This window comes from Bufo gargarizans, chromosome 10, assembly GCF_014858855.1.
Source record: "Bufo gargarizans isolate SCDJY-AF-19 chromosome 10, ASM1485885v1, whole genome shotgun sequence".
Lineage (NCBI taxonomy): Eukaryota > Metazoa > Chordata > Amphibia > Anura > Bufonidae > Bufo > Bufo gargarizans.
The window spans coordinates 129,265,913-129,278,745 of record NC_058089.1 but is presented as its reverse complement, the minus strand read 5'-3'; the positions used below and the strand labels follow the sequence as shown (position 1 = coordinate 129,278,745).

General features: G+C 50.6%; 1 protein-coding gene across 3 annotated transcripts in view; it reads right to left on the bottom strand.

The window, feature by feature from the left end:
* LOC122920817 (solute carrier family 66 member 2-like) overlaps positions 1 to 12,833 on the bottom strand; it is a 42,269-nt gene that overhangs the window by 23,621 nt on the left and 5,815 nt on the right. Inside the window, exon 1 of one of the 3 annotated variants that reach the window (XM_044270566.1) lies at positions 1,274 to 1,500. The exons of the other annotated variants lie outside the window; for them this stretch is intronic. The gene's annotated coding sequence lies outside the window, so the exon portion shown is untranslated. Of the gene's footprint in view, positions 1 to 1,273; positions 1,501 to 12,833 lie in introns of those variants that run through there. 3 annotated transcript variants of the gene reach the window in all.

The following is a 12,833-nucleotide window of genomic DNA, read 5'->3' as shown; positions in this document are numbered from 1 at the left end:
GTTATCAGCCATTTCAGGGGAGAGGATGACTGTAGGACAGGAGAATACAGTCTATTGCCCCCTGTTTATCAGCCATTTCAGGGGAGAGGATGACTGTAGGACAGGAGAATACAGTCTATTGCCCCCTGTTATCAGCCATTTCAGGGGAGAGGATGACTGTAGGACAGGAGAATACAGTCTATTGCTCCCTGTTATCAGCCATTTCAGGGGAGAGGATGACTGTAGGACAGGAGAATACAGTCTATTGCCCCCCTATTATCAGCCATTTCAGAGGGGGGATGACTGTAGGACAGGAGAATACAGTCTATTGCCCCCTGTTATCAGCCATTTCAGAGGAGGGGATGACTGTAGGACAGGAGAATACAGTCTATTGCCCCCAGTTATCAGCCATTTCAGAGGAGAGGATGACTGTAGGACAGGAGAATACAGTCTATTGCCCCCTGTTATCAGCCATTTCAGAGGAGAGGATGACTGTAGGACAGGAGAATACAGTCTATTGCCCCCTGTTATCAGCCATTTCAGAGGAGAGGATGACTGTAGGACAGGAGAATACAGTCTATTGCCCCCTGTTATCAGCCATTTCAGAGGAGGGGATGACTGTAGGACAGGAGAATACAGTCTATTGCCTCCTGTTATCAGCCATTTCAGGGGAGAGGATGACTGTAGGACAGGAGAATACAGTCTATTGCCCCCAGTTATCAGCCATTTCAGAGGAGAGGATGACTGTAGGACAGGAGAATACGGTCTATTGCCCCCTGTTATCAGCCATTTCAGAGGAGAGGATGACTGTAGGACAGGAGAATACGGTCTATTGCCCCCTGTTATCAGCCATTTCAGAGGAGAGGATGACTGTAGGACAGGAGAATACAGTCTATTGCCTCCTGTTATCAGCAATTTCAGGGGAGAGGATGACTGTAGGACAGGAGAATACAGTCTATTGCCCCCCTGTTATCAGCCATTTCAGAGGGGGGGATGACTGTAGGACAGGAGAATACAGTCTATTGCCCGCGAGCCCACACTATCACCACTTTTTGTCACATATCTCCAGTGCTCTATATGTGAGTGCTATCAGCCGCTCCTCGTATTACGCTCCAGCGCTGTTATAAGCTCCGGACTGTAAAGGTTATTGCTGTCTCCTATTACTGTTGATGGGATCTCGGCTGCTGACATCATAGTCCTCTCAGCTGCGCAGGGTCCTATATTGTGCATCCTCTATAAGCACTCTGCTTGCTGTCAGTGGCATGTGGGGACAGGATATTTGGGGGTTACTCACCGCGGAGCTGCCTCCTTCAGGGCGCCGGGGTGTAGATGTCGGACAGGTCTGAGCTGGAGACGAGGAGGAGGAGGCTGCACTGAATATGTAAACAGCTGGAGAGAACTTCCTGCACTGGATGAATTAGCGCTCTGTACACCCTGACTGCAGCCGGAGGACACCGCCAGGACCCCTGCCTGCTCCCCGGGGCGCAGCGAGGACCCGGTGTGTCAGGCCAGGGGCAGTCAGCAGGAGTCACTGGCGGCGGTGCAGTCAGAACGCAGCACTAAGAGCTGTCACTCTCAGGGTGCGGCACACCGGGTGCATCTTCAGAATCCGTGGCAAAATCCACACGTGTTACGTCATGGATTCTGCTGCGTATTTACCATATTTACTCTGCTGCCATTTTGTTAAATCTCATCCACTTTGCTGGTACTTCAATACTGTAGGATTTTCGACCCATAAAACACATTACTGATGACATCATCATCATGCTGTTGGTTCCCCGGGGACAGTATGGTGACAGCACCCCCATGATATCATGGAGCGAGACTGGCACAGGAAGTGATAGCGACACTGAGCGGCTTCTGATTGGCTGCTGTCATGAGAGCTCCTGGCGGAGGAGTGGAGGGCACATGGCGCAGATGAGAAGCTGCTATATATGGCGGCAATGAGCCCGGCACTTGTTATGGCTGGCACAGGTTGTTGGTACTAAGGAGAGGCTATTCTGTGGGCACTGCTGTGCCTGGCCCTATTGTGGGCATCACCGTCACTGATGTCACATGCTCTGGGCACTCACTAGGGTGGCCACTTGCAGAACCCCAAAAAGCAGGACACCACACCCCGAAAAGGAGGACATCGTACCGGGGACAGTGGCGCACGGTAGTTCAATACTACATGATACAGATACTATTATTACCAGAATGTAAACATTAATCTATATTAGTGTCCGCTAAATAAAACAAGAAATCAGTAAGAAATGTTGTACTCCCCAAACCTAGCCCCTACCCGAGGCTGCAATTACAGTGGATATAAAAAGTCTACACGCCCCTGTTAAAATGTCAGGTTTCTGTGATGTAAAAAAATGAGACAAAGATAAAAATAAAAAATAAATAAATAATGTGGTTGCATAAGTGTGCGCACCCTTAAACTAATACTTTGCTGAAGCCCCTTTTGATGTTATTCCAGCGCTCAGTCTTTTTGGGAATGAGTCTATCAGCATGGCACATTTTGACTCTTCTTTGCAAAAACCCTCCAAATCTGTCAGATTACGAGGGCATCTCCTGGGCACAGCCCTCTTCAGATCACCCCACAGATTACGAGGGCATCTCCTGGGCACAGCCCTCTTCAGATCACCCCACAGATTGCGAGGGCATCTCCTGGGCACAGCCCTCTTCAGATCACCCCACAGATTGCGAGGGCATCTCCTGGGCACAGCCCTCTTCAGATCACCCCAAAGATTGTGAGGGCATCTCCTGGGCACAGCCCTCTTCACATCACCCCACAGATTGCGAGGGCATCTCCTGGGCACAGCCCTCTTCAGATCACCCCAAAGATTGTGAGGGCATCTCCTGGGCACAGCCCTCTTCAGATCACCCCAAAGATTGTGAGGGCATCTCCTGGGCACAGCCCTCTTCAGATCACCCCAAAGATTGCGAGGGCATCTCCTGGGCACAGCCCTCTTCAGATCACCCCAAAGATTGTGAGGGCATCTCCTGGGCACAGCCCTCTTCACATCACCCCACAGATTGCGAGGGCATCTCCTGGGCACAGCCCTCTTCACATCACCCCACAGATTGCGAGGGCATCTCCTGGGCACAGCCCTCTTCACATCACCCCACAGATTGCGAGGGCATCTCCTGGGCACAGCCCTCTTCACATCACCCCACAGATTGCGAGGGCCTCTCCTGGGCACAGCCCTCTTCAGATCACCACACAGATTGCGAGGGCATCTCCTGGGCACAGCCCTCTTCAGATCACCCCACAGATGGCGAGGGCATCTCCTGGGCACAGCCCTCTTCAGATCACCCCACAGATTGTGAGGGCATCTCCTGGGCACGGCCCTCTTCAGATCACCTCACAGATTGTGAGGGCATCTCCTGGGCACAGCGCTCTTCACATCACCCACAGATTGTCAATCGGATTCAGGTCAGGGCTCTGGCTGGGCCATTCCTTTGATTTTCTTCTGGTGCAGCCATTCCTTTGCTGATTTGGATGGATGCTTTGGGTCGTTGTCCTGCTGATAGATGTAGTTCCTCTTCATGTTCAGCTTTCTAGCCGACGGATGAAGGTTTTGGGCCAATATTGACTGGTATTTGGAACTGTTCAGAATTCCCTCCAGCTTAACTAAGGCCCCAGTTCCAGCTGAAGAAGAGCAGCCCCTTGGCATGATGCTGCCCCCACCAGGCTTCACTGTGGGGATGGGGTTCTTCTGGTGATGGGCAGGGTTGTTTTTGGGCCAAACATATCTTTTGGAATTATGGCCATAAAGTTCCTCCTTGGTTTCATCCGACCATAACACCTTTTCCCACCTGCTTTTGGGAGACTTCAGATGTGTTTTTGCAGAATGTCGCCCGGCTTGGATGTTTTTCTTGGTAAGAAGAGGCTTCCGTCTTGCCCCTCTGCCCCATAGCCCAGACATATGAAGAATACGGAGATAGTTGTCACATGGACCACACGGCCAGGACTGGCCAGATATTCCTGCAGCTCCTGTAATGTTGCTGTCGGCCTCTTGGTCGCCTCCCAGACCAGTTTTCTTCTCGTCTTTTCATCAGTTTTGGAGGGACGTCCAGTTCTTGGTGATGTCACTGTTGGGCCATATTTCCTCCACTTGATGATGACGGTCTCCACTGTGTTCCATGGTAGATCTAATGCCTTGGACATTCTTTTGTCCCCTTCTCCTGACTGATACCTTCTAACAATGAGATCCCTCTGATGCTCTGGAAGCTCTCTGTGGACCGTGGCTTCTGCTGTGGGATGCGACTAAGAACATTTCAGGAAAGACCAACTAGAGCGGCGGAGCTTTATCTGGGGTTAATCAGAGGCCCTGGTATAAGATATACATCTTCTTGTATATATTAATATGGAACATGCTGGTATAACCTGGGTATATACTGGTAATTATATGTGTACAGCTGGTATATGTTATACATCTTGTGGTATTTAATATTATATACCTGAAGATGTATAATAAACAACTTATACCAGGTGATATATAGGCCAGAATGGTATATGGTGGTAACTAGTAGTAATTAGACAGTACTTGGGCTGGGTCTGGGTGGGCACAGAGGGCTGGCTGGCTCAGGATAAGGGTCCATTCACACGTCCGCAATTTTTTTCCAGATCCGTTCTGGATTTTGCAGACTTATTCATTTTCAATGGGGCTGGAATAGATGCTATGTGCTGTCCGCATTTCCGGATCTGCACTTCCGGGTCCACAATTCCGTTCCCGAAAAAAATAGAACATGTCCTATTCTTGTCCGCAACTGCGGACAAGAAAAGGCATTTTCTATTATAGCACCGGCGATGTGCGGTCCGTGAAATGCGGAACGCACATTGCCGGTGTCCATGTTTTGCAGATCCGCAATTGCGGACCGCAAAACACCTAGGGACGTGTGAATGGACCCTAAATTGAAAAAGCCACTGAATCAACTTTGAAGTGGCTGGCAGTCGCAGACAGTGGCAAACGGGCAACTGGCAAGCAAGACAGACGAGTGCAAGCCTGCTGGCTGCGGCTGGGCTCATACTGGGCTGGATGGATCAGATTCTGATGGACGGCCGGCTGAGGGCTGCTGCTGGGCCTGGCTGTCTCTGGGCACCTCACTTGCCTAAAGAAGGTAAGGCACCTGGATGTCAAGCAGGACCCTATGGCTGGCATGTATATTATAGGGGCAGCTGTGGCTGGACTGGGTCATGCGGGCACCAGTGTTGGCATGTATATTATAGGGGCAGCTGTGGCTGGACTGGGTCATGCGGGCACCAGTGTTGGCATGTATATTATAGGGGCAGCTGTGGCTGGACTGGGTCATGCGGGCACCAGTGTTGGCATGTATATTATAGGGGCAGCTGTGGCTGGACTGGGTCATGCGGGCACCAGTGTTGGCATGTATATTACAAGGATTCTACAGTCAGATAAAGTGGGCACCTGTGAGTCTGTGACTGGCTTGTACATTACAGGGGCACCTGCGGCTGGAAGGTATATCACAGGGGCATCGATGGCTTGCTTTCAGGAGGTTTTGCACCTGTTTCCATACATTTAGGCTTGGCCCGGGCCATAGACAACACTTACCAGAGGAGCTTGCACTCCATGGCAGTCAGTGGACACCGCACTGTCTGTCGTGTGTGATTTCCATTGTTTCGTAATTGGTGGGAAAAAAGAAAGTCGTGGAAGTGAAACCGCATCATGACTGACATCCCCGGACACCCCTGTCAGCGGCAGGTCCTCCTGCATTTATATGACCACCAGAATGAGCCGCTCGTCAGCCGTGATGGGCGCTTTATCAGTGCAGACACTGCAGGTCACTGGGCACCACATTGTACAGCGCGGAATTAGCCCGATAAACCCAAGAATGAGTGAACCTGGGCCGCCATTACCAATGGATGACGCAGAAGAATGATGTCCCCCCCTTAGCATTGCCTCTTTCACAGTAGTTATTAACCCCTTTCAGCAATCCCCGGCCTTCACAGGTGACCAGTACGAGTACCTCAGTCCGCGCAGCGCTCCTCAGAGTCTGTCCCCAACTTGTTCCCGCGCCTGCGCAAACCAGAATTGACTGGGGGCATTATACTATGTGGGGGGAATATAAGTGGGCATTATACTATGTGCGGGGCATATAAGTGGGCATTATACTGTGTGGGGGGCATATATGTGGGCATTATAGTGTGTGGGGGCACATAAGGGGGCATTATACTGTGTGTGGGGGCATATATACGTGGGCATTGCACTGTGTGGGGGACATATATGTGGGCATTGCACTGTGTGGGGGACATATATGTGGGCATTGCACTGTGTGGGGGACATATACGTGGGCATTGCACTGTGTGGGGACATATAAGGGGGCATTGCACTGTGTGGGGACATATAAGGCGGCATTATATTGTGTGGGGGGAATAAACTACAGTACATGATAAAATGTATTTTATTGTAAATCTGACAGGAAACAATAGTTTTAAAAGGGTAAAGTATGAAGAAACCATTGGTGCCCGATAATTCACCCTGTTAAGCCACGCCCCATTTTTTCCCCTCCTAAACTTGGGAAGTAATTTCTGTTGGGAAGGGTGGTGACCCCGACCAGGGCTGAGGGGCTTTTGGTGGGTGCTGTGGAGCCCACACAACAGAAAGGTATTTCATGTCCTGTGTGGCCCCTCCATCCAGAGTAATCATATAGAGACCCCACCCATGTAATGAGTGGGGGGCGCAGGCAGACAGATGGGGGCATCACAGATCTGTGTCTGCAGCGGCCGCATCTTCTCTCGGTCCAGGATTAAAGGATTATTCTCTGTGAAATACAATTCATCCTCCTGTATAGTTTCCATCCGTCTGAATAAATCACAGTGAGAGTGCTCATTACCCGCAGCGACATATGGCGAGGGGCGACCGTGGAGGGTCACACCCCTCCCCCCGGGTATTAAACCGCTCCTCCGCCATGTATGACCAGAACCTGTTCCCGATCACACGGGTGGGCAGCACGGTGAGGGGCACTTGCAGCTCTGGGGTCCTGGGTTCGAATCCGACCAAGGACAACATCTGCGTGGAGTTTGTATGTTCTCCCGTGTTTGCGGGGGTTTCCTCCCACACTCTAAAGACATCCTGATAGGGTCCTTAGATTGTGAGCTCCTGGGGACAGCGACGCCAATGTCTGTAATATGCCAGCGCTATAGAAGTGCAGAACATAAATAGGTGAAGGCTCCGTGACAATGTATCAGCATGTGACAGACCCTCAGCTGTCTGAGACGGATTAGGCCTCACTGACATCAAGCAGAGATCTTGAAAATGGATACAAATTGAAGACTATAGGAGGAAGTTGCAGACTTTTCACACTATGAGGTCGACGTTTTATTTGCAGGACCCTAGTTTATGGAGATTTTGCAGTCATTTTGAACTATCCCATTGTTGCAGCACTTTATACATTCCCTTGGCAGCTATCTGGACTGCGGTAAGGCCATGTTCACACCCAGCGGGTTTGGGGTCAAAAATCGCATCCATTCATTTGAACGAGGCTGTTCCTGCAGCATGAGCATGGGTTTCTGCTAGCCCAGGGATCAGCAACCTCCGGCACTCCAGGTGTTGTTAAACTACATCTCCCATCATGCACACTTGCTTGGCTGTTCTCTGAGCTCCCACAGAAGTGAAAGGAGCATGCTGGGAGTTGTAGTTTCACAACAGCTGGAGTGCGGAAGGTCGCTGATCCCTGTGCTAGCCCATTTCAGATGAATGGGACAGTTGCAGTCAGTTCTTCAACCAGCCTGCCACATGTGAACGTGCTCCAGACCGTGGCTCCTGCCGCCGCCACGCGGTTATTATCCCTGTGGATTGTGCAGAACACACTGCTGCCATCTGGTGTCCACTATGTGTATAGCAGGGAGCGGAGCACGTCACAGGCACGTGCTCCCCTCAGGTTGTGCCACACGGACTCACAAGACACAGAGCCGCACTCCTCCCTGTGGTAGTGAGCCAGTGGGCACCCCAGAGGGCCACAATCCAGAGGGTAGCCGGCTGTGTAATGGACTGAAAACCTGTCCTGACCTAGTCCCACTCACACAGCGGAGGCTTTGCTACAATGTGTCAGTGGAGACAATCCCCCTGAAGACAACACTGTCCATATTACGCAATTCCATTACTGGTGGCCCCCAGAACAAGGGCCCTGCTTGCAGGTGCTCCGGATCACTGACATGAACAGAGCACCCCGTTGGCCATGTGTGCGGTCGCTCCATTCCTTTCTATAGATAGCTGAGCGCTGTACTCCATTCATTGCAGGGGTACGGTGCCCCTATTCTTGTGATCAGTGGGGGTCCCAGCGGTAGGACCCCTACCGATCTAATAGTTGTCCTCTATAACCTAGGCCTCTTTCACACTGGAGTGTGCGGCCCGTTACCGTATTGCGGCCCGCAAAATGCGGCCCGCAATACACGAGCACAGTCCGTGCGGCAGCCGCAATTGAATGGGTCCGCGATCCGGCCGTTTCCACAAAAAGATAGAACATGGCCTATCTTTTTGCGGAACGGAAGTACAGGACGAAACCCCACGGAAGCACTCCGTAGGGTTCCATTCCGTGGTTCTGTTCCGCACCATTTCGCATCTCCGGATTTGCGGACCCATTCAAGTGAATGGGTCCGCATCCGCGATGCGGAATGCCCACAGGACAGCACCCGTGTATTGCGGGTCTGCAATACGGCAGTGTGAAAGAGGCCTTAATCTAACCGGAATACCCCTTTAAGGCCAGTTTCCTGCAGGAAGCACACTCCGCGTGGGAGCGTCCTGTCCCGCCCTGGACTCTGCTGTCATAGCGAGACCTCACAGCATTATAATCATTTATAATGCTGTGTGTCCCTGCCCGACTTCGGCTGTAAGGTATTGCCCTGACAGATCATTATAAATCACTTCACGCTGTCAGGTCTTGTGACAAGAGCAGAGTCCAGGGTGGGAAGTGACGCTCCCACGCGGAATGTGTTTCCCGCAGACAACTGGCTCGTCTGAAACCGGCCGCTGGGTATGATGAATTATTACTGAGCCGCCCAGTCTACGGGCAATGTGTGGGTAATGGGCACTCTGGATGTCAGGCTGCTGAGGATCATACTGCCGGAGCCCTCCGTGGGCGTGATCGCACAATATGGCGGACGGGATGGACTCCAGCGCACCAGAGCTGCTGACACATCCCAGTGAAGAGGAACGATCTGTAAAAGAGCAACGAGCGGATGAAGGATGAGCGGTGCTGCACCATGAAGAGGTAATGAACGGATAATGACCCCAGGGCACTGCCGAATCGAGGGGTCGGGTACCTGGAACTCCCCACAGTTATCCTTAAAGTGCACCTCTTATAGTAAACGTCACCTTAGGGCACTCTCACACTAGCGGTTTTCTTTTCCGGTATTGAGTTTTATCCTAATGCATTCGGAATGGAGAGCGATCCGTCCAGGATGCATCAGGACGTCTTCAGTTCAGTCCTTCTTACGTTTTTTGGCCGGAGAAAATAACGCAGCATGCTGCAGTTTTCTCTCCGGCCAAAAATCCGGAACACTTGCCGGATCTGGCATTATTTTCCATTGAAATGCTGCAAGGGTTCCAGAAAAACGGATCCGTTTTTGCAGTCTACGCATGCGCAGACCTTTAAAAATGTGAAAAAGATAAATACCGGATCCATTTTTCCGGATGACAACCGGAAAGACGGATCCGGTATTGCAATGCATCCGTTTGTGTACGGATTGCCGGATCTGCCGCAAGTGTGAAAGTACCCTTACACGATAAATCTACCTGCAGTCCCAATGCCGCTAGCTTCCTAGTGACTGTCCCACTCCACTGCTGCCCCCTGCTGGTTCAGTATCTGTAATGAGCACGCTTCGCTGTGAGGCACTCCGGCAAAGCTTGTTTTTGCCCATATAATGGTAACTCACCAGCAATATTCCATCCCGGCTCAGCTACATCCATACATTTTGAACCCTTTCATTAAAGGCTGCTGTGTCATGTGATCACCAGCCTGACTACTAGTCCAGAGATTGCTCTCCTGTGTAGGTCGGTTGTCAGTCCCCCTGTGCGTCTGACTTCCTGTAAACTACAGCTAGATCTAAATCCCTCCTGGCAGCTCTCTGACACCATCCCTCCCCACCAAGCTCGACCCTCTTTGTTCCTTTATGATGTCCCTCCATTCATAAACAGCAGCTGAAGATGCCAGACCTGCCTTATCTAGGAGACCGGGAGTGCAGTGATGTAATAGGCGAGTCCATACAATGATTAGCTGCAGAGTTATAAACCTCTCCTGACTTATACTGCCTGTATGTACTATGTGTTTGTACTGTGTGCATAACCTCCAGTGTATCCCCAGACTCACACTGCCTGTATGTACTCTGTGTATGCTGTGTGCATAATCCCCAGTGTATCCTAGGAGACGCAGCTTCACACTGCTCTCCCTGCACTCACACTGCCTGTATGTACTATGTGTTTGTACTGTGTGCATAACCTCCAGTGTATCCCCAGACTCACACTGCCTATATGTACTCTGTGTATGCTGTGTGCATAATCCCCAGTGTATCCTAGGAGACGCAGCTTCACACTGCTCTCCCTGGACTCACACTGCCTGTATGTACTATGTGTGTGTACTGTGTGCATAACCTCCAGTGTATCCCCAGACTCACACTGCCTGTATGTACTATGTGTGTGTACTGTGTGCATAATCCCCAGTGTATCCTAGGAGACGCAGCTTCACACTGCTCTCCCTGGACTCACACTGCCTGTATGTACTCTGTGTGTGTACTGTGTGCATAACCTCCAGTGTATCCCCAGACTCACACTGCCTGTATGTACTATGTGTGTGTACTGTGTGCATAATCCCCAGTGTATCCTAGGAGACGCAGCTTCACACTACTCTCCCTGGCCTCACACTGCCTGTATGTACTCTGTGTGTGTGCTGTGTGCATAATCCCCAGTGTATCCTAGGAGACGCAGCTTCACATTGCTCTCCCTGGACTCACACTGCCTGTATGTACTATGTGTGTGTACTGTGTGCATAATCCCCAGTGTATCCTAGGAGACGCAGCTTCACACTGCTCTCCCTGGACTCACACTGCCTGTATGTACTCTGTGTGTGTACTGTGTGCATAACCTCCAGTGTATCCCCAGACTCACAATGCCTGTATGTACTATGTGTGTGCACTGTGTGCATAATCCCCAGTGTATCCTAGGAGACGCAGCTTCACACTACTCTCCCTGGACTCACAATGCCTGTATGTACTATGTGTGTGAACTGTGTGCATAATCCCCAGTGTATCCTAGGAGACGCAGCTTCACATTGCTCTCCCTGGACTCACACTGCCTGTATGTACTATGTGTGTGCACTGTGTGCATAATCCCCAGTGTATCCTAGGAGACGCAGCTTCACACTGCTCTCCCTGGACTCACACTGCCTGTATGTACTATGTGTGTGAACTGTGTGCATAATCCCCAGTGTATCCTAGGAGACGCAGCTTCACATTGCTCTCCCTGGACTCACACTGCCTGTATGTACTATGTGTGTGCACTGTGTGCATAATCCCCAGTGTATCCTAGGAGACGCAGCTTCACACTACTCTCCCTGGACTCACAATGCCTGTATGTACTATGTGTGTGAACTGTGTGCATAATCCCCAGTGTATCCTAGGAGACGCAGCTTCACATTGCTCTCCCTGGACTCACACTGCCTGTATGTACTATGTGTGTGTACTGTGTGAATAATCCCCAGTGTATCCTAGAAGACGCAGCTTCACATTGCTCTCCCTGGACTCACACTGCCTGTATGTACTATGTGTGTGCACTGTGTGCATAATCCCCAGTGTATCCTAGGAGACGCAGCTTCACACTGCTCTCCCTGGACTCACACTGCCTGTATGTACTCTCATTGTATACTAACATAATCCCCCTTGGGGGCAAAGGGAGATAAAACTTAACTTTTTACTTGTAATGAGATAAAATAAATGCACTGCATCAGATAGACATACAAACACAAAATTCAATTCAGTTAGCATACTATACAGCCCCCTAAATTGTAACAAGACCATGAGGCATTACAAGGCCCATTAAACATAGTAGAGAATTTTTTTTAATAATCTCACCAATCTTGAAACGCCTTGATGTGCTTCAATAGATTCAAATCGGACATGTAGCTGGCCAGCTAAGACCTGTCCTGGGTTGCTATTATAGCTTATATGTAGGGTTGTTTCGGGTACCGAATTTTCGATACCCAATGGATACTTTTGTCCCTGTATCAATGCAATACTGGGATTTGCCTTTTATCGGACTAGGCTGTGCTCCTGCACAGCCCAGTATCAGAGAACATGGATCGCGCTGCTCTCAGCGCGGCCATGTTCCCTCAGCAGCACGGGGAGAAGGAAGCAGTCTCTCCCTCCCCCCTGTGCCGCTGCCTCCAATGGGAACGAAGAGGAGGGGAGGGCGCACTGCGCCACCAATGATAACTAACGTTTCATACATTATAAATACAGGCGGCAGAAACACATTGCCAGCACCCAACCTCTGACAGGGCGCTGCGACCCGCGGCAATTTACCCCTCAGGTGCTGCAACTGAGGGGTTAACTGCTGCTGATCGCAGCGCCCTATCAGAGGTCGGGTGCGTTTCTTCCGCCGGCTGTATTTGTATTAAACTTTACAACAAAAAGCATAGAAAAAGGACAGCACCACTTACTGACATATATTAGTCCATCATTTGGCGGCGGCGGTGCTTGCGGTGTCAACAACCGGAAAAAGTTTGAAAAAAAAACGTAGCACTCAAGTCTTCAATACAATCGTGTATTTATTAACAGCAACGTTTCTACCCAAAAGTCTTTTTCAAGCTACAAGTTGATAGTACAACAATATATATATATACACCCCTCTGGA